Source organism: Silene latifolia, chromosome 1 (genome assembly GCF_048544455.1).
Source record: "Silene latifolia isolate original U9 population chromosome 1, ASM4854445v1, whole genome shotgun sequence".
Lineage (NCBI taxonomy): Eukaryota > Viridiplantae > Streptophyta > Magnoliopsida > Caryophyllales > Caryophyllaceae > Silene > Silene latifolia.
In genome coordinates this window covers 98,228,884-98,252,411 of record NC_133526.1, presented here as the reverse complement: position 1 = coordinate 98,252,411, position 23,528 = coordinate 98,228,884, and the positions used below count along the sequence as shown (strand labels likewise).

Sequence of the window (23,528 nt, the reverse complement as noted above, 5' to 3'; positions counted from 1 at the left end):
AAAGGCGGCCGAGGTCGCCGAGGCTAAAAAGCCGAGGTCGTCAAGCCGAGGCCGCTAAGGAGCCGCGGGGTACTCATCGAGGAAAGTGCCATTTGCCGCCGCCGCGATGGCGAGCAACAACGGACATAGGGGGATAGCATTTGTAATTTTTGGTCTTTTGGCTTATCCTTGTAATTTCTTGTGATTCGTTGAATATATTTAATAAGAGTTCGTTTTTACTTCACTTCTTTTCCTTGTGCTAGTATTCGAGCTTCGATTTGTCCTTTTAGCGTCTCCGTCTTTGTCCGGGTTGTCTCTTTCCGTTATTAATTGAGTCTCTTATGTTCCCGCCTCGGCTTGGCCGAGGCAGTCTAGAGTGCGTGTCTCGGTGTGTTAACGCTTCCAAGGCATCTTGATCGTTTAACAGTATTAACCGCGCTGGTTATAACCGTCGCAGATGTCGCTTCCTTAGGGTGCATGCCGCTCTTGTCGATACGACAGTGTGAGTGTCGTGCCGTGGCGTCTACTACTTGGAGGATGCGACGGCGTCACACCTCTTGGGGTGGCTCGCCGTGGCGTCTACTACTTGGAGTGGCTGCGACGGTGCCTGTTTCTTGAAGGAGACTCCTGTGGCGTCTACTACTTGGAGGATCTGCGACGACGTCACACCTCTTGGGGTGGCTCGCAGTGGCGTCTACTACTTGGAGTGAGCTGCGACGGTGCTGTTTCTTGAAGGAGACTCCGTGGCGTCTACTACTTGAGGATGCGACGGCGTCACACCTCTTGGGGTGCTGCCGTGGCGTCTACTACTTGGAGTGGCTGCGACGGTGCACATTTCTTGAAGGAGACTCCGTGGCGTCTACTACTTGGAGGATTGTGACGGCGTCACAACTCTTGGGGTGATCGCCGTGGCGTCTACTACTTGGAGTGGCTGCGACGGTGCCTGTTTCTTGAAGGAGACTCCTGTGGCGTCTACTACTTGGAGTGACTGCGACGGCGTCACAACTCTTGGGGTGACTCGCGTGGCGTCTACTACTTGGAGTGATCGCGACGGTGCCCATGTCTTGAAGGAGATCCCCGCTCTTGTCGATATGACAGTGTGAGTCGGCTCGCTCCTTCCTAGTGATTATGGGAAGAGCGTACATTCGATGGAAGACTTGGATGATTTTTCATTTAGGTAAAAACATGCGCGGGCGCCCACGCCTATTTTGGACACCTCCGACGTTACATGGAGTATTCCCGAGATTTTTCGGCGTCCTAATGGCCCGTTGAAGGCGTACCTCCCGGTTAGACGCTAGTTACATCCATGAGGTCGCTCTCTGTTGTAAGGATAGACCTTTCCCTTTCTCCGATTTCTTTGCCACCTTAAGGGATTGCATGTTGCATCCTCGGCGCCTATCCGGGCGTTCACCACCTCGTCATTCTCGTCTTTGGAGACGAGCTTATGCGCTTCCCCCAGGTCCGAGACGTACATCAATGTTAGGGCCCGGATGGACATCACTGCGTCGGCCTCGCTCAGAGTGACGCGGCCTATGAGAACGTTGTAGGCGGATGAGCCGTCGATGACCACGAACTCGGCTAGGACATTCTTGGCCGCATTCCTTTCGCCGAACGTTCACGGAGTCCGATTGATCCCGGTGGTACCGGTCCGGCCCCCGAGAAACCGTATAGTGGGTTGGTGCGGGGGCTTAAATCCTTGACCTTCGTGCCGAGGCCGAGAAGCACTCCCGAACATGACATTCGTGTATGCGCTTTGTGTCAATCGGCACCTTTTGACCAGGTGGTTGGATATGTCCAAATTGACTACAAGTGGGTCATTTGTGAGGAGCGATGACTCCTTCGTAGTCCTTTCTTCCGATAGTTATGTCGGGGATGTTGGAAGAGGGGGTGGTTTGTGTTGGGCACAAAGTTGATGGCCCGATAGAGCTCGTTCGGTGTCGTTTGTACCCATGAGCGGACCCTCCGTTCTCGTGGCCCCCGATGACAACGTGGATCACTCCTATCCGTTCGAAGACGGATTTCTTCTCGAAGCGCCGGCGTCGGTCTTTTGGCTTTTGGCAACGTACTTGCCGAGGCTCCCCTTCCCGATCGGCTCTTCAATGGCATTCTTGGATGCGCGAGCCGTTGGTTAGATGGCGGTGTGTGGCCGTGGTACTCACGATCTTGGCTCGTGTCACCGTCACTCTTTGGTTTTGGGGTCTCTCCCACTTCGGCCCTCGCTTTCTCGGGCGAAGACTTGGCGGGCGATACGACGAGAGGGGTTTTATCGTTATACCGCCCGGTGGTACGTTCCCGAACTCCACCGGCGCCCGCCGAGTCCATTTCTGGCAGATTTTGTCGCCGTGACCTATTATTGTCACGGCGTCTTTCTTCGGACCGTGACCCGTTGTTGACACGGCGTCTTTCCTGCGGGTTGTCCTCCTGGCGCTCTTCTTTTTCGAGCGCTCGGCCTCGCTCGGGCCTAGCCACGTCTTGTGATAGTCTTCTACCTTGATGGCTTGGTCGGCCTTCTTCTTCTGGCGGCATCAAGCCCAGGCCTCCGCACTTGATGAGCTCATTTTTCAAATCTCCCCTTGGGAGGCCTTTCATCGCTGAAGGCCGCCGGTTCGGGATTAATCTCCGAATCTGTTGGACCTTTCCGTCGAACCTCTTCATGTAGCTTCGTAGAGACTCGCCCCTTCTTGTTTGATAGTTAGGAGGTCCGATGTCTCCACGGCCCTTCTCTTGTTGCAAGAGTATTGGGCTAGAAAGGCGTCCCTTAGGTCGGCGTAGTAGTACACCGAGCCGTCGGGGAGCCCTTTGTACCAACTTTGAGCCATCCCATGCAATGTCGTTGGGAAGACTCGGCACCATACTTCATCGGTGCTCCCATGCGACATGTGAGACTCGAAAGCCTCGGCGTGGTCGGGTGGATCACCCTCCCCTTTGTATGATATGGGTGGCAACTTGAGCTTAGTTGGCACTTGGACTTCTAGGACGAGGCGCGAGGGGTCGTCTCGATCACATGTCGGACGACACGTGGCGATCGGCTCCTCGCATTCCTAGCTCGACTCCTCTCCTCGTAGCGGGAGGGACTCCTTCCCCGACTCGCGAGTCGGGCTTCTTCTTCTCCGACTACGATGGGTCGGACTTCTTTCATTCCTCCGGAGTGGGCCTCGTGGGCTGGCTGCGGTGACGCTGTATCCCCGCGAGTGCGGTCGGGACTTATGTCCATCACCGGCGATTCAGGCTCCTCCGGTGTTTCAACGGGGCCAACCTCTTCCAGTGCTCCGTTCAAGTCTCTTGGAGTCACGTTCGGGCCCCTGGTCTCCGGACGGGTCCCGCCGCTCTTGTCGGTGTGACGGTGTGAGTCGACGTCCCCTACCGATGAGGTCCGGATTTGCTTTAGCAATGCCACGTCGACCACATGTCCCATGAGGGTGACTTGGTTGGCGGGCGGCGTCGCATCTGGTGTTATTGGCATCCCGAACTCCGGTTGGATTACTCACGGCGGAGGGTCAGTATGACTCGAATTGTTGAAGGTATCATCTGGGTGGAGGGGCTCGTCGGTTACGAACACCTCTTGTTCTTTTGACATCTTCTTAGCTTTTTGGGTGGGTTTTTGTTGTTTTTTTGTTTTGTTTTGGGAATGAATGTGACTAGCTTCTAGTGTCTTTCCCCACAGACGGCGCCAATTGTTCCGGGTGTAATTCCAGAGCAAGTATCGTTACCACCCGTGGCTTGTAGAATGATGTCTTGAGTTGGATTCTCCTTTGGTCTTATTCGTTCCTCTCGGCCTCTCTGCAACAATGAACGAGGCGAGGGCTTGGCTCGTGCAAGCGTACTCACTCCGACGCCCAAGTCAGTAAACTTAAACGTATATGTTGTATGCTAATTGGCTAGGAATATATTGTAGAGAGATAAGGAAGATTATACCGGATGAATAGTGTATTTAGGTTAAGTTGTGTATTTATGGATTGGATCCCTTCCTCAATGAAGGTTGAGGAGTATTTATAGACTTCACCTTTTGTCACGTAGTGGCCAAGTGGCTAGCAGGTGGAAAGACTGATCTACCCCTCGGCCGAGGGACCTATGGCAGGCCGGCGGGCCATGTTGTTGACTCACCACCGAGGGGTCTTGGATATGAGTACGCGGGTATGTGTCCCATTTGGCGAGGTTGTCATGCCGAGACCAGCCGACAGCCGATGGGCGACGCATCGGCTAAATTTGTCTAAGTCGTTGACTTGCTGTGGATATCTTTGACCTTGCTCAATATGTTGACTTGGTCAGCGGTGCAGAATATGCCCCATCACTTAGGTTAAAAATTTCGAAATTTTTCCGGAAAAACAATGTTGCGGTTTATCGATTTATAATAAAATAATCATAAAAACATGGAAAAATTATTTTCACTAACTTTTCAATTTTAGACCTGAAAAATATAATAAAATGCAACATTATACGTTTTTCCTAAGTCATAGATTATATTTTATTAATTTTCACTAATAATGTCACTATTTATGCCATTTTTCTTCAAAAATTCATAAATCATGCTAAAAGACTTCTTTATAGCCAATTATTTTACACACATCTTGTAAAATTGCATGTGACAACATATAAATTTTCTATGACCAGATTCGAAATTTAACTCATATTAACCTATTTTTTCTCTTAAATCCGAATTTAATAATGAAAAATTCATTTTTCGAGCATAACAAGTGCAAAAATTATGAAAATTTACAGGTTATCTCAAAATAATATATGTGATAACATATCCAAAAATCAACTTAAAATTCGAAGTATAGCTAATTTTAGACCAAAAATGACATTTTTACTCATAAAATCACATTTAAATGCCATTATTGTTAAATATGAACAATAAAAATCCGAAAAATTAACCAAAAATCCTAAAACACTTTAGGACCAGAAATATTAACATGCATGTAATAATTTCGTGATATATCATAATAACACAAATTTTACAAGTTTTATTTTGTTATTCATATAACTCGGAAAAACTTTTAACCAATTTGCATGCAAACAACCGTGGCTCATGATACCGATTGAAGGAAATGTAGATTCATATACATAAATAACATACTCATATATGCTAAACTAATTTGTCATAAAATTAAAACGGATTTTATGTATGCAAACAATAATATAAATAGAGGAGAAATCATGTCCTTACATTGTATATTTCGGCTATTAGGGCACAAGAGAGATCATCTTTCTCTTCTTGTTCTTGAGCTTTTCCAATGGAAGAACAAAGATCTAAGTGTAAGATCTCTCCCTATGCTTTATACCCAAGGCTTTCACTTAATCTAATTAATATTATGAATACTAGTATAATATTAATCTTATGAAAATTGAACCAAAATAGTTGGTATTTTAGCTCCTAAAACCGGGTAGAGGAGAAGAGATTTGGAGTAAATAATCTCTCTAATTTATCATAAAATGTAGAGAGGAAATTATCTTTCTAACTCTAGAAAAATAAAAATGTGAATTGAATGAATAAAAATTAGAGAGAAAACTCTCTAAAAGCCCCTAGGAAAACCGGTGGGTGGGGTGCTTTTTGGGGAGCCAATGCATGCCCATATTGGTCTTCACAAGGAGAATAGGGTTGCATGGCTACTTAGCTATTTCATCATTATGTTTTCTATTAAGATTTATTAACACAATTCTAGCTAATGCACCTCCAATATTTCGGCACTTTACATATTATGGTGTCCATATTATTTTTGTCAATTGTCTATATGTTACATGTCACATGTCACATATATTTGATATGTAATTTTTATCATATTAAAAATCAACGTATTAATAAAATACGTCACATACAAAAATTGACTTAGTAATCTCATAATTACTTGTGCCAAAAATTTTACCAATTTATAAATCACAACTGATTGTATTTATAACAATTCATTCAATTTAATTGTTACATTAAACAATTATTTCATCCGAGTAATGATACAATTCAATTACTCAGACCGTATCTTATTTAATCACATTTCAATATGATACGTAAATTTTACTTCCAAAATCGTCCGTCAATTTTCAAGTAATTTAATTAACTCGCAACATTATACGATCAATTAAATAATCAATTAAGTGTATTGCCCTTTAGGTATGACCTAGGGGGTCAACTGATCACCACCGTCACACGACAGTAATGTCAAACTCTAGTCAGCCAATCATTACCGATATATGTTGACCGAGTTGTGAAGAACAATATTACTTCCCAATTGTATTCTTTAGAATGAGATTTAATGATGATATTAAAATCACATGATCGCACTATTGTTGAGGACACATTTCCCAACAATATATTATAGTGTTGAGATCATATAAGTCCCCCTCCTAAGTCTGAGTCCATAAGTCCTCCTTAGAGCCCTTGGATGAGCACTATGGAAGGCTGAGATTAAAGACAAAAGACAAGGGATTAATGCCTAATTAAGCCCACTCTCTCACTACCTTACTAATCCACATTAATCAAATACTAATCAACTATATATAATTTATTTTTCCACCCACTTATCTCTCATTCACACAATTCATTCACCACCCCTCTCAAAACCCCAATTTAATTCTCTCAAAAAAAACCCAAATAATTTCCCTCTCCTCTCTAACAAATCTGAAAAAAAAAAAACCACCACCACCACATTGCCGCCCTCCTTTCTCTCTTCCGCTTCCGTCCTTCCTACCTCCCCCTACAACCACCACACCCACCAGCCTCCTGCCACCACCGTCACCTCACCACCACACTGCCGTCACCTCAGCACCCCACTACCGCCTTCTTCCGCCTCACCCTCATGACCCAGCCTCCACGCCTTCCCCCACCTTCTCTTTTCCGACCATCCACAAAACCACCTCACCCCTCATCACCACCCACAACAAACAACACCACTCACGGCAGCTCAGCCGCCCCCTCACCTCTCGCTTCTTGCTGCTGCAGCCAGATCTACCATCTACCATGGTTGTGGACGGTGGTAGTATGGTGGCCGTGTGTGGAGGATGGTGTTGGGTGTTGGTTTTATGTGTTGTGGGTGTATGGACGGGACGGCAGATCTCGTTTTCTCTTTTTGTTTTTGGTTTTGAAATTTCCTTCCTTTTTAAGGATTTTGAGATGTCATGTTACTGTTTGTGTGTTGGTAGGAGTTCACGTGTGTTGGTCTTTTTTTATTTTTTTTATTTTTTTTAGATCTCCTTTAATTGTTAAATAGATGTTTGATTATTTTTTTATCATATTTAGTATTTCTAACATTGTCTTGTATTATATTTTTTAAAATCTCGTCTTTTTTAAATTCGTTTTTTGGATCTAGTTATGAAAAAGAAATTGTGATTTTTGTTTTAATAGTTCAATTACTTTTTAAATTTTTTAAATTGTGATCTGTTTTACCATTTTTCAGATTTGTTACACTTCTCACTATTAAAGTTATTCTTATTAAAATTACAGTTTTCTCTATTAAAATTACATTTTCTCTATTAAAGTTACACTTATTAAAGTTACACTTTTCTCCAGTAAAATTACAGTTTTTTCTATTAAAATTACACTTTTCTCTGTTAAAGTTACATTTTTTTCTTTTATTAAAGTTACACTTTTCTCCATTAAAATTACACTTTTTTCTATTAAAATTACACTTTTTTCTATTAAAATTATACTTATCTCTATTAAAGTTAAAGTTACACTTATTTCTATTAAAATTACACTTATTTCTATTAAAATTACACTTATCTCTATTAAAATTACACTTATCTCTATTAAAGTTAAAGTTACACTTATTTCTATTAAAATTACATTTTTCTTTATTAAAATTACACATTTCTCTATTAAAATTACACTTACTCTCTTTTAAAGTTAAAGTTACAGCTATCTCTATTAAAGTTACACTTATTTCTATTAGAATTACACTTTTTTATATTAAAATTACACATTTTTCTACTAAAGTTACAGCTATCTCTATTAAAGTTACATTTTTTCTACTAAAGTTACACTTATCTCTATTAAAGTTACACTCTCAAGGAGTACAGTTATACTCTCAATGGACTCATGTTGCATGTTTAATATGGACTAAAGTTACAATCTCAATGGACTAAAGTTACACTCTTAATGGACTGAAATTACACTTTAATGTACTAAAGTTACACTTTTAATATGGACTAAAGATACACTCTCAATTGACTAAAAATACCTTTTAATGGATTAAAATTACACTTTAATGGACTAAAATTATACTTTAATTGACTAAAGTTACACTTTTAAAAAACTAAAGTTACACTTATAAGTCACTCAATTTACAATGAGTTGTGTTAAAATTGGAAAAATTCAAAATAATATTTGTCGTAAAAACTGATTTACACTCGTAAAACGCAAAATATATTGTAAACTTGCTTCCAATTTTCAAATTTCAAAATAAAATCCATCAAACCGCTTTTTTTTTGTTAAAGTTACAATTTTTTCTGTTGAAATTACACTTTTAAAACAGTGAAAATGTCGTAACATTTGTATAAAGTTTCAGTAAAAAAAAATGTGCTCAAAATTTTTTTCTGTATAATAATCCATTAGTGAATGTATAATTAAAACTAGAGAGAGAAAGTGGATTAATTAGTGTATAGAAACCTAATTAGTGTTAAGTATGCTTTTTGGCTTTCAATCTCAACCATCCTTAGTGGGATATCTAAGGGATGTAGTGAGGACTTGTGGACTCAAATATATAGGTGGATTCATTAGAACTTCACTCTATATATATATATATATATATATATATATATATATATATATATATATATATATATATATATAGAGAGAGAGAGAGAGAGAGAGAGAGAGAGAGAGAGAGAGAAGGGTTCTCATAAGTCCATTACATCTTATGAGGTCCTAAGTCCTTATAAGGACCATAGGATGGAGGGGATGGGAGGTTGGGATTAGATCTCAATGGATGGCCAGAAATTCATCTCCCCTAATTAGCTCCTCATTGCAATTAAAATCCTCACTAATCTATTCTTCACTCATTATTAATATCTCCTTCCTCACTAAACATTCATCCCTCATTATCACAAACTCCTCATATCTCTCTACATCTCTCCCATTTTCCTCTCAATCTGTAAAAAAAAAACCAAATAAAAAAAAACTACTCATATTAATCCCAACAAAAAACCCAAAAAACAACCACCTTTCTCCCTCACCACCAGGTCCACCACCCGACACCACGCAATAAAAAACCAAAAAAAAAACCTCCTCCGACACCACGCCTACCCACCGCACAACCATCACCGTCTGACCATCTTCGTCTTCCTCTACCTCACCGCCCATCACCGTCTCACCTCACCTCACCTCACCTCAGCAACCGTCACACAACCACTACGACAGCAAACCCACGACCACCCCCACGCTGACCCACGACCATCACGACAACTACCACGCCAACAACAAACAGCACGGCGACAACCATCACCCCACAACCTGCACGTCAGATCTTGTTTTGACGGATTTTTTCAGATCTTCTTTCCAGATCCCGTCTGCCTCGGCGGCCTCCACGACAGCCTCTGCCGCCTTCCTCCTCCTCTCCCCTTTGTCGCGGCAGCCTCCTCTTCTTCTCCTCAGTTCTTGTTTTTTTTGGTTGGTTGTTATCGTGTGGTGGCGGTTGTTGTTGATGGAGGTGTTTGTCGTGTCTCCCTCTACTTCTTCTATCTTTTTCAGTTTTTTTTTTGGGTTGTTTGTATCGTGTTGTTGTTGTTGTGTTTGTTTTTTTTTTTTTTTTGTATTGTTATATATTTTTTAGATCTTGTAACCAATAAAAATATTTTTTCATATCTATTGTTGATTTTTTGTTAACAAATAAAAATATTTGTTATACAATAATAAAAAATAGAGTTATACAATAATAAAAAATATTTGTTATACAATAAAAATATTTGTTATACAATATTTTTTAGATCTTGTAACCAATAAAAATATTTTGGGCTAAAGTTAGACAATAATCAAAATAGAGTTATACTGTTAATGTCTAAAGTTATACATTGTATAAATTGAAGTTACACAAATTTTGGACTAAAGTTATACATCTTGTCTATTAAAGTTATACACTGCGTGCATTAAAGTTATACACACGATATATAAATTTTTCAAATTTAAATATTTAAATGTTTAGATCTGACGTTTTTTAGTTTAATTATTGTTATTGTATTGTATTTCATTGTTAATTTTTTTTTTATGAATCATGATTTACTTCTAGGGTTTTTTTTTGTTATTGTTATTTGGTTTTTTGTTTATATTTGGTTTTTTTGTTAGATTTATGGGTTTTTTGATAGATTAACGGGTTTTTGTTATTATGGGTTTTTTTGGTTTTTGTTATTATGGGTTTTTTTTGTTATTGTTATTTGTTTTTTTTTATTATTAGTTTTCATATCTAGTTTTCTTCTTCTCAACTTTCATCACTTTTTTTATTTTGAATTTTCAAAACTATATGTAAATACAACTAAAGTTATACTATTTACGACTAAAGTTATACCCTTAAAACATTAAAGTTATACTATTTATGACTAAAGTTATACCCTTAAAACATTAAAGTTATACTATTTACGACTAAAGTTATATTCTTCAAAAATTAAAGTTATACAATTTATACTATTTTGTTGTGTGTTGTTATTTACTTATTATGTTGTTATTTACTTATTTTATATTTTTTGATTTCAATTATGTCTTATATTACATTTTGATATTTAGATAATGGTTTTTTTTCCAGATCTAGTATTGTTGGTTTAAAGTTAGTATTGATGGTTTTTAGGATTTCGGTTATATATTGGACTAAAGTTATACGATTTTGGACTAAAGTTATACGATTTTGGACTAAAGTTATGCGATTTTGTAGTAAAGTTACACAATTTTGGACTAAAGTTATACAAATATAGACTAAAATTATACATATGAAGGACTAAAGTTATACATATGAAGGACTAAAGTTATACAAAAATGGACTAAAGTTATACAAATATGGACTAAAGTTATACAAATAAGGCCTAGTGTTATACAAAAATTACCTAAAGTTATACAAAAATTACCTAAAGTTATACAAATATGGACTAAAGTTATACAAATATGGACTAAAGTTATACAAATAAGGACTAAAGTTATACAAAAATGGACTAAAGTTATACAAAAATTGACTAAAGTTATACAAATATGGACTAAAAGTTATACAAATATGGACTAAATTTATACAAACAGTACTTATATAAATTCAAATTTATAGTGTTGGTTTTTATTTGTAATTTTTTGTTGTTATAATTATATTTTTTTTCATTTGTCAACAAAGAAAATGAGAAAACAAAAGTTATACAAATACTTTCATTGAAGTTACACACATTTCTACTGGAGTTATACATTCGTTGAGTAGAAGTTATTCATATCGTTACTAGAGTTATATATTCATTGAGTAGAAGTTCAACACATTCCTAATGTAGATATTTGTATAACTTTAGTCAATTTTTGTATAACTTTAATCCTTATTTGTATAACTTTAGGCAATTTTTGTATAACTTTAGTCCATTTTTGTATAACTTTAGTCCTTATTTGTATAATTTTAGTCCATATTTGTATAACTTTAGTCCATTTTTGTATAACTTTAGTCCTTATTTGTATAACTTTAGTCCTTATTTGTATAACTTTAATCCATATTTGTATAACTTTAGTCCTTATTTGTATAAATTTAGTCAATTTTTGTATAACTTTAGACCATTTTTGTATAACTTTAGTCCATAACAGTATAACTTTTGTCCATAACTATGTATACTTTAGTCATTTTATATCATTTTTTTATAAAAATGTGAAATATAAGATTAAAAATCAACAAATTATAAGAATTTTAATATAGCTAAGATTAAAACAACAAATTTTATGAAAAATATTTTAGTTGATCTTAGATGAAAAAAAGTATATCACAAAAAAAAACGATATTTAAAACCCGAAATTAAAAAAAAAAACGTATAACAAGAAGAGATTTGAAAAGAATAAATAACAACAAAAACCAACAAAAATTAACAAATAAAATAAACCGACCTCAAACAACAAATTTAACACAAAATCTGAAAAAAAAAAGTGACGAAAAAAACCGAGAGGAATGAATGATTTATTTGGATTTTTTTGGTTTTTTGATTTATTTGGATTTTTTGGGTTTTATTTATTTATTTGGGTTTTTGGGGTTTTTTATTTATTTGAATTTTTTAGGTTTTTTATTTTTTGGGGTTTGAGAGAGGAGATGAGTTGTGTGATATGTGAGAGAAGTGGATGAGAGGAAAGGAAGTTATAGTGAATTAGTGATTAATTAGAAGGATTAGTGAGGGAGGAGAGAATGAGTGATATTAGTCCATAAACACACTTTTTGGAGGTTGATCTTGGCCATCCATTTTCACCATCCAAGGGTCCTTAATAGAACTTATGGACTCAAATACATATGGTGGACTTACATGATCTCTTCTATATATATATATATATATATATATATATATATATATATATATATATATATATATATATATATATATATATATACACAAGTGGTATATTTGACCCGTCATAAACTTAAGACGATATTGTTATCTTAAGAAAGACTTCCTAAAATAGTAATGACACGAGATAAACTAAAGAACATTCGAAAAATTTAACTTAAAAATTTCGAATTATTTCAATGTCTAGCAAAGACCAGCAACCCTATTAGTAAATACTAACCAACTTATAATAGATGAGTTATTTTTCTAATAATGTCAAAAATGAGATGTACTCGGTTGATTTTTACGTAAAAATATCTTTTTAAGATTTGTTTTTTTTCTAGAGTTTTTTTTCTATGATAAAGTGTATTTTAGTATGGCTTATGATAACCATTTTTTTTAAAGTTTTGAGTGTCAAGGCGTGATTGAATTCGTTATATAAACCTCATTTGATGATAAGAAGTTGAACATTTAAAAGGTTGTGTCATATACATAACAAAAAAAACCGGCCTTATATGGAAATTGTGCACATATATTCGTATAATTTTTCTCGCTCATAAGGTAAAAGACTCGTCGAAATAATAGTAAACTACATAGTAAAAGTTAAAATTAGTGCAATATATACCAATGTTAAGAGTAGTAACTCATATGAAGTACTTATTTTATTAGCTCAAAGAAAGTCTCATTCTAAAACCAATTAAAAACATTAATACATGTATAAAATTGTCTCATATATAAAATACAAGCATAAAATATTAAATTTAGAAGATAATCCATCTTATTATTAGGTCATCTTCTTTTGGGTTGAATATAACTGAGCTGAAGTTGATTGAACTTAATTGAAATAAGCTGAATAGAACTTAACTGACTCGAAATTTGTTGAGAAAAATAAAGATGAAATAAGCTGAGCTAAACTGAATTAAAATTCACGGGATTGTCTCTAATTTTTTTAAACTAAATCTACTTACTAATTTTGTGAATTTAATGTAGTATAGGAATACGGTATTTCTAATACTGTTTTTTTCTTTACTAATCTTGCTGTCACTATTACTAATTTTACGACTCACGCCGCTATTATTGTTCCTTTTGTTACCATTTTAGTATGAGCTAAAATATGAGTTATAGAGTTATTCACTCGAGAAGAAAACGACCAATAAATCGAAAAAAAAAGAGGTACATAAGGAAAAAAATATGAGCTACAGAGTTATACACTCTTAAAATACTTTTTACTAACCCTCCGTTATTCAATCTAGGAAGGTTTTACTAAGCCTACGTCCTTCATTATTTAGAATTGAGCCTTATTTTGGTTATGTTATTACAAATTCTAGAATAAGACGGTCTTTCTAGAAAAAAATCATCAATTGTTGCTATCAATTGAAAAGTAATCTTTTATATAAATGGACCATCTTATACTATAAGACCGTCTCACATAATAACTTTTGTATTGTTATTTATTGTTGAGCACTATATTGAAAATAATATCCCTTCTTATATTAAGAGAGCTAGGCAACAATTCTGATACAAAATTTTCTACTGTGGCGATTAGAGGAAAAAAGAAATATATCGTCAATTTTGTAAATCATCCCCGTTTACTTTAAATTTATTAGAGTTCTACGACGGAACTTTAAAAGTAGTTTTCGACATATAAATGCTACTTTTTTTACTTCACTTGAAAAATTCACTCGTACAATAACTAATCTCAATTGATTAGTTTGCTTTCTTATTGATTGAACTTTTCATTGGAGCCAAATACGTTTTTGGAAATTGGAAATTGTGTCTATTACTGGGCACTTTAGATAGCTAAAAAATCTAACGCCTTTTGACCTACCATTTCCCATCTTCATCTCTACTGGCGTCCCCAATCTGGTTGGTCACTGCCGTCGCCATCTGCGGTAACTGACATAGCGACATGTCGAGTTTGTTAGCAATAATATCAGTGTAACTCATATTAGGCAATAATCAATCTACCATGATAATTTACTATGTCCGTTATTGTAATTGATATTCTCTTTTAACTTCAATTAGTGATGGCTTTTCACACTCATATACGAAGTACTATATATGTCCATAATGTGTATATAAAGGCTGCTACTGTACATTAATCTTTAAGCTAATACAATACATTCTTACATACTCTTTACAAATTAACTCGCAGGAGATGTGACAAATTGTTGAGATAGAAGTACCGACTCAACTCGGGAGAATCGACTCAAGACAAAACATGTTCTCACCAAAAACTGCGAAAACCGATTGAAGTAAAAAAACTGATCAATATCAATCACCCACTCCACCCTCCTCCAAAAGCAGACAAAAAGATGCCAACATCCATCCTACTCTTCATTCAATAATATTGTAAATTGAATTACCTCATTTCTTGTTATAAAGGCTCAAAAGCCCTTATTCGCAGACGCAGATGAAATATGCCGTCATCAAAATCGCCGCCAAAAAAAACGTTGATGATTCTGATGGTATGAACTATGAAGGTTTGCATCGGTAACCCATGATTGGAAAAGCGTCGATAACAACACCCCAAATACGTCACACGATCCACGATTGTGTATTTTTTTAAGTAGAGGTTGTTGTGGTTGTGAGGTGGGTTTTTGTTTTGAAGGAGATGAATTGTCATGCTAGTAGGAGCTCTTGGTAAAGACTACTAAAGCAATAAAAGTGTTGAATATATTGAAACTGAAAATACGCGTTTGTTGGAAGTTGAAATTCTGCAATTACCTAGCATTATTATCGAAGCACAAACAAAACGTATCAACAATCATGAAATGAAAAGAGAACCAAGGAGTAACTATTGAATTAAACATACATGTCCTTGATGTGGTAATATCCATCAGAACCAACTTTATCAAAACACCAAACACCCGTCCACTGCAACACATCTATCAGAACCAACTTCACAGCCTGCAATAGTGCAATGCATCCCGTCTTGTGTTGTTCCTCCAACATTCAAATCAAAGTCAGTCACATAATTCACAAAATCTACTCATAAACAACTATTGCATTTAGAGCCTTATTTTCAAATAAAATTGATAAAAATGACTCATTCCAACATTTGTAAACTGCCATATTCTATTAAACTAATAATCACAAAGAGTAGTAACGGAAAAGCAAAAATTCCGTATACTTAGAAAATGCAAAACTATAATACAACAAAACTGCAATAAAACAGAATTTGGAAGACAAAATTATCAAGGGAAAGCAATAGTTCAATACTAACTTTGGGGTTTGATTTCTTTGCTTAAAGCAAGCTCCAAGTTTCTCCATTGATGGTTTCAATCGATGTTTCTGGTTCAATCTCCATTTTCTCTTGGATTTCTATCTCTCTCGTGGTGGTCGACCATTATCTCTAACATCGGCAATCACTTCCTTCTCCGGCGAATCAATCAGGCGCACTCCCATCTCCACCGCGCCGCCTCCAACATGTGTTTCCCCGACGACCTTCTTTTTCGTCCCATTTACCAATTTCCATCCCCAAATTTCTCGATGATGGCGCTGGCACTATTAGTTTTTTTGGAATATTTGAGATCTATGATTTAAATATATGGTGAGACTGATAGGTGATGTGTGGTGTGGCTGGAGAATGGTGAGATGAGAGAGGATGGAGATGAATATATTAATAGCCAGGAGTAAAGATGAATGTATCTAAATTCTAATCTCTGTCAATGCATTGTGATTTGGGAAAAGAGGAGAAATTATTGTGGTACAGTATTGAGTAAAATGTTGAAAATGTACTTTATTATTTAATTGGACGTCAGATTTAATTGGGCTTTGTTTTTTTTTTTTTTTTTTTTTTTTTGTGGTGATGTGACCATATTGTAAAACCGTGATTGGCTCAAATAAAACTGATTTTGTGAGGTTGAATGTGAGGGCTGCATTACCTTAATTCTCAAAGGAGATTGTGCCACCTCAGTAATTTTACAAGATTCTTTTATATATATAATGATAATGATATTATGTCGAAAGAATATAACTTTATAAAATATCCCATATCAACCGTAGTGATTATGAACATAAATTAATAAAATTAATACTAGTGATTATTCTTTCACGGTCCAATAATTTTCTGGAATATTCTTGTAAGATAAGGTCAACAATTTTAAAATCAAGGTTGGTAGAATATAATTGATTCAACTTAAGATTAAGATACTCTTATGCTTTACGTAATGCGATTGGTACGTTGGTCACTTGGTCCAACTAAAACAACCATTCATTTTACACTTTTGGCATTAGCTTTTTGTTTCTTGTTAATTATACATTAATTAATACATACGTTGTGTAATTTAATTGGATGATTGGAAGCTTCTATGATAGTTAGTTCTAAAGTAGTTTAAGTTGAATAGAAATTGATTGAAAAAGGTCATGAAGACTTAAAAAGTATCGGCTAGTCTTGAAAAGGTTCATGAAGACTTAAAAGTATTAACTAAAGACGGGTTAAATAGCTTGAATGTGATGACATTTTTTGTTTCCACCGCCTCACTTGTTGTTTGTTCTATTAGAAATGTGATATTTTATTTGGCCCGCCTTTAATTATAAACGGATATGTGCCGTCTATAATGATATTTTGTGTAAAAGTATAGGTAGACCAAGTTAGTTCATAAGGGTAAAGTTTAGTAGTTAAAGATTGGGTGAAATTTAAAGGACTTAAACTTTTGAAGAGCAGTCATTTGAAATACTTGTCACCCGAGTCTATGCGTAAACTTCGAGACATGTTGGACTTTTTTTTTTATAAGGTAAGAAAACTAGGTTGATCCTCTAGGGTAGGACCAACCTATCTCATCCTTTCGAATGAGTGAGGTAAGTTGAAGCCACCGGCTTTCAAACTACCTCGAAAGAATTGGACGTGAATGTCCAATAGCAGCTATGAAGTCAGCAACCTCGTTGGCTTCACGAAAGCAATGTTTAATTATCACTTCATCGAACAAATGAAGGTCTAATTTCACATCCTTGATAATACTAGAGATTTCTCAAGGAATTTGCCAAGTACTACGAAGCGAGTTTATAACACATAAATTATCACCCTCCACAATTAACTTTGAGATTCCTAACTGTTTAGCGGCTAAAACACCTTCTTTTAAAGCGAGAGGCTCCGCAACAAGAATACTATTAGATCCGCACTTTTTTGCTCCTTAAACAAGGACTTTACCATTATGATCTCTTATACAATATCCGAAAGCAACTTTATTGTCTTCTATTCTCGAACCGTCAAAATTTAGCTTTAAAAAATCGTTTCTTGGTTTTCGAGACATGATGGACTTGTTTTCAAAATAAGGAGAAGGTAGATTGAGAGGAAGCATCTCCAATCATAGGGAACCTAAAACCTGGTCAATTTCTGTCAATTTGTTGATCTTGTCAGAATCGAGGTGCACATAGTTTTAGAATTGAAGTCAGTTGTAGTTTCAAATTTGCGTCACTATCAAATGGGTCGAAATCACCTCTAGTTTTTGTAGTCAAATACTCGAGTATTGAATGGATTTATTATGTTTATTAACCCAAATTCTTATTTATTAGGTAGTATTCTGTGCTTCGCGTGACATGTTTAAAAATTTAATTATTATAATTGAAGAAAAATAATATAATTCATATATGACATTTAATATCTTTACTTATAAATAAAAATAAATTAACTTTCTCAACTTTTATTTTCTTAGATTTAACTTCAATGTTTTAAAATAAAATACATATAGTTTTAATGATAACTAATACTCCCTCCATTATTCTTTATATATGTCGTTTTAGGTGATTAAAAATTTTACTCTTTATATTTCGTTTTATACACTCCCCCTCCCCCCCCTCTCTCTCTCTCTCTCTCTCTCTCTCTCTCTCTCTTATTGGAATTATAAGTTAATTATGGGTTCTTAATTATATCCCATGCAAACCTTTTTTTTTTTCATTGGTTTACAATAAAGAAATTCACTATAAGTTGTAAAATTCTCATTTTGCTCATTACTAAGCTCTATTGAAATGCTTAATTAATGTCATTATCACACTTAATCCATTTTCTTAATAGTTGTGCTTTTTCCTAAAACGACATATAATGAATAATGAAGGGAGTAAGTGATAGTTCTATTCATGATAAACATTATTATATAAATAATTCTATGATTTATCAAATATCATATTAATTAAAATAAATATATTCGAATAATGCAGCAATCAACATTAAGTTCTTAAATTAGATCATTTCACATTTCACTATACGTTATGCTCCAAATCATTTAATATTCGTTCCAAACGATGTGAATATAATTTGATGTATTTTTCAATTTTTAATGTATAACGTGTGATATTTTATGTATCAAACATATAGGGTCAAAGCTCAACTTATTCGAATGTTTTGGTTGTATATGTCTTTCATATGCTTTGTGTCAAACAACATATTTATAATAAATTTGCACCTTTTGTTTTTTAATACAACTACAAATAAAATAGGGTTAATTGATAAACAACCCAATATAAGGAGCCTTTTTTCATAATCAGTACCAACATAATCAATAATTAGCAATCACTAATCAGTACAAAATATTACTCCCTCCATTTTCCTATTTTCACCCCATTTCATTAAAATATACCTCACATATAATAGAGAAATAGGGTGAAAATAGAAAAATGGAGGGAGTAACTTTTTTCTACGATAGGGATCAAGTCACCTGAAAATCTCATCTTAACCTACACGAAAAAGTCCAAAAAGCCATCATTCATGTACAAATCTCTACTCGTTATCACATTATTTAAAACTTCTTAAATCTCAAATATATTTAATTTGTCCAATATAATTTTTTCATTTATGACGGACATTATCCGTCACAAATTTGTGACGGGTCAAGTATTACTAAGTAGGTAGATAATATAAAAGTAGAGTGGTTAGGGAGTAGAAATTTATTTTACCTTATCTACCCACATGAGTACTACTTCACCCGTCGCAAGCTTATGACGGATATGTCCCTCACAGAGGAGACATGCTGGTTTATTAATTCAGTATCCTTTTTGTGAATTCATCCCTTAGATTCCTAATAATGTTTTAATATTTAGATTATTAAAAGAAAAATGATGATTGAAAATGAAAAATATTATTTGGCAAAATAGACCTATTATTTAAGTTATTTTTGAAAAATAAACTAATTTTTGTTCCCGTGTAATTGATGTCAAATTGTTTTCTTTGACTTGTATTCAGGGGCGGATTTAGGGGCCCCGAATGGGCAGGTGGCCACCATGAAATTCTGGAAATCTATAATAAGTATTAAACACAGACTATAATTTGAACAATGAAACATGGCACAACGGTAAGAGCTACATTTTTTTTGATAAATTATCAAAGAGGGTAGCATTATAGGTAGACCTGGCAAACAGATTGGGTCGTGTCGGGTTCGTGTTCGTGTCACATGTAAACGGATCACAGACCCTCTAACACAAACCCGACCCAATTAAATTTCGTGTCGTGTTTGTGTCGACCCACTTACATAAATGGGTCATCAAGCCTCAACCCTAACCCAATAATTTCGTGTCGGGTTCGGGTCGTGTTTTCGTGTCTTGTCCATATTTGGAAAGTTTAAGTATATTTATGTGATGAAAGATCAAGAAAAATTAGGATTAATTTAGTAAACGGATCTTTCGTGTCGGGTTCGTGTTTAGAGAGCTCAACCCAAACCCAACCCAATTAAATACCGTGTCGTGTTCGTGTCGACCCACTTATATAAATGGGTCATTAAGCCTCAACCCAAACCCGTTAATTTCGTGTCGGGTTCGTGTCGTGTCATTGTTTGCCAGCTCTAATTATAGGGATGAGCAAAAAATATCCGATCCGAATTTTTTTCCGAATCCGATCCGAAATTCGAAAAAAAAAAACCGAATATATGGATACCCTTTAAATTGGATATCCGATCCGGTTTTTTCCGAATAAACTGGATCGGATGTTGATTGTGATTCTCTTAAAACCGGATATCCGAATCCGATCCGAATTCTAAAAATTTATATATATAAAAAAAAGGAAAACTTTATGTTTAGTTTCTGCGATTTTTAGACTAGTTTTGAAATTTGTAATAAAGACTTGTAATTTATGCGATAGAGACTTGTAATTTATGCGATCGAACACGTTACGTTTTTTAGTGGGTTGTAAAATGCGAAATGGACCGAAATTGCCTTTAGTTTTAGTCTGCCAATAGCCCAATACCACCTGCCTTGGTGAAAGTTTTACTGTACATTTAAATCCGGATTGAATCCGGTTTCCGAAATATGGATCTCCGAATTTTCGGATTCCAGATTTTCGGATATCCGAATTATTCGGATCGGATGTGGATCAGGAAAAATTATAATTGCAAATTCGGATATCCGATCCGGTTTTGAAATCCGGATCGGATATTCAGTTTTGCTCAGCCCTAAGTAGGGGGTAACATAAAATTAAATATTTATAAATTTATGTGGTTGGTGGGATTTGAACCCCACCATCTTAGTAATAATTTCAAGATACGACCACTTTGATAACACTCATTCTTGTTTATATGAGGAACAAAAAATTATTATAAACCAGAAATTAAGGTTATTCTTATCATACTTTTAAATGATAACTTCCATTCGAATTTGTACCCTAATACATGTCTATAAGATTGTTTTTTTTAAATTACATTAATTATTAATTATTTTTTGTTTTCGAAAATTCATTCAAAATTTACTAATTTGCATCAAGGATTTTAAAAATAGACTGTGAAATTCATTGTTCGAGTTTATCGCAACCATATTTCAAATGCCGCGACGGAAAAAAAATGGTGCCCTTTAAAGGAAAATCCTGCATCCGCCCCTATTTGTATCATTGTACTACACCCTGTAAAAAAATTTAAAGTATGGTTTCCGTTGTCTTGTAAGTTCAAGTGTTGCTCATCTATAGTGTTTTAAAATCAATTATCATTTCATCAGTTAGCTTGTTACGGTTGAAGTTTCTTTTCTTAGAACACACCAATCTAATATTAAAGGATATATTAAAGGATATAAATGATAAACCCGTTAATACTGAGACGGAGTCAACCGCACAACTAACAATAACAAGCAAATAGCACATGTTCCTATTTCTGCTCCTCTGTTTAGTCGAGAGTTTTAGTCAATTGTATACTCCTTGTTAATAGCTCTTGTTAGGCCCCGTTTGGTAAAACTAGCTGAAAAGCTACCTGAAACCTGAAAAGGTAGCTGAAACCTAAAAAGGTAACTGAAAAGGTAGCTGAAATTATGACCTGAAAATGTACCTGATTTTTATTAAAACTGTTTGGAAGACTAGCTGAAAAGGTAGCTGATATTTGGTCAAATGACGTAAAAGGACATGGCTTATTATTGTTATCATTTATGTTTTTATTATTATTATTATTATTGTGTTATTGTCGTTGGCATTGTTAGTAATTAGAAGAAAATGCAATTTTTTTCACTATAATTGCACAAGTCTTCAACATGTTTCAAAATGACGGAAACAATAATTAAAGTATCACGATAACGTAAAAAAAAATATCAAACAGTATATCAAAAAAATGTATTTTATGTATACGAAGTAAGTTTTCTATTAAACCATACATAAAAATAGTTAATTAAATTGCACCCTAAATTAAAGTATTGATATTATCACGGACGCTTTTCATTTTCGTAAAAACTATTTAATTGGGTTTATTTGAGATCATAATATAAAAAATAATAATATTGGAGTAATATATAAAAAGTTGAAGGGTAAAAAAGGTAAGCAAAATACAATCAGGTACCTGAAATCCCAAATGCTACCCTAGGTAGCATTTCATTTCAGGTACCTTTTTTGCTATAAAATGCTACTTGCCAAACGCGTTCAAGAAAATAAGCTACCTGAAATTTTTGTGAAAAAAGCTACTTCGATGGAAAAAAGGTACCTGAAATGCGCTACCAAACAGAGCCTTAGCTTAAAAGTAGGTTTTTGTTATCTATAACCTAGCTATTAATTAGACTAATTTAGTATATATATGTATCTCCTGTATTACGTTTTAATCATCAATTCAATTACTATTCTCATCTCATCCTTCACATCTAAAGTGTTAGGTTAGAAGTATTATTTTTATACAAGGTTTTAAAATAAATTTTCAAAATTGGGTTACATTGAAAATGATTATAAAAGCCGAAGGTGAGATGCATACCGAGATCACCAATTTCCAATTAACATTTGCTAACAAATCAGCATTTACAATACAATATTCAAATTAAAAAGAAGTAAATTATACGAGTGCTTAAAATTCTCAACTTAAATCCTTTTATTTACAAATTCATGTAATAAGTGGTCGTCAGAAGAATTTGCAAAATGGATCTTGTACGTAAATAACTTTTCATTTAAGTGGATTTGTTTTTCCACAAATTCTCATTATAGACGGACACTATCCGTCAATAGTTATAGACGAATAATGTCCCTCTCACAAATGAAAGTGGGTGGAAATGGATACCCCCAGTTGCCCTCCTACTTTAATTTTGGGAGAGGGCCATTATTCGTCTATAGTTATAAACGGATAGAGGCCGTCTATAATGAGACGAATTGTTTTTTTGTTTGATAGATTTTTTTTAAGTAATTTTGTGTAAGACGGCTTTATAAGAGAATAACAACTTCATTTGATTAATATTTTTATTAACCGTGTATTTACATCGATAAAAATTACATATAGACTTCAAAATTATTCGCTCACATAAATCCTAAAAGAAATCACGATAAGTGATCATATATCCAAATTGAATCTCCATTATAATACCCTTGTTCTAAAATCCCCACAATGCAAAAACTTTTTCTCTTTATATGTCTCGAGAATCTATACTACCAAAGTGAAAAAGTGATTAATAAAAATCAATTAGGATTCTCTCCATTTCCTAAAAGAAATGGAGAGGCCATTTTCTATAAACGGTCTAGATTTCATCTTGCAACGATTTAACGGACCCGATTTTAGCATTAAAATAAAGGTAAAAGTAAGTGGAATCAAAACAACAATATTAAATTGTGTTGTGAGAGGGAAATAGACTCTCCATTTCTTTTAGGAAATGGAGATGATCTTTGCTCAATAAAAACTATAACGCCAACGTCTCGACCAGAACGAATA

The 23,528-nt window shown here is 34.8% G+C and overlaps 2 long non-coding RNA genes across 3 annotated transcripts in view; one reads left to right on the top strand and one right to left on the bottom strand.

Moving 5' to 3' along the window:
- LOC141598854 (uncharacterized) overlaps positions 1-14,682 on the top strand; it is a 37,281-nt gene extending 22,599 nt beyond the window's left edge. Inside the window, exon 3 of the long non-coding RNA XR_012523654.1 lies at positions 14,600-14,682. This is a non-coding gene — a long non-coding RNA (uncharacterized LOC141598854). The remainder of the gene's footprint in view (positions 1-14,599) is intronic.
- LOC141598777 (uncharacterized) lies at positions 14,079-16,219 on the bottom strand. Of its 2 annotated transcripts, XR_012523633.1 has the most exons (4): positions 15,671-16,219; positions 15,260-15,390; positions 14,811-15,171; positions 14,079-14,340 (listed from the first exon to the last, which is right to left on the bottom strand). It is a non-coding gene; the product is annotated as an uncharacterized LOC141598777 (long non-coding RNA). The 2 variants fall into 2 exon arrangements; XR_012523630.1 differs by lacking the exon at positions 14,079-14,340 and having other exon boundaries at positions 14,491-15,171; positions 15,671-16,212.
- Positions 16,220-23,528: the final 7,309 nt, after the last annotated feature.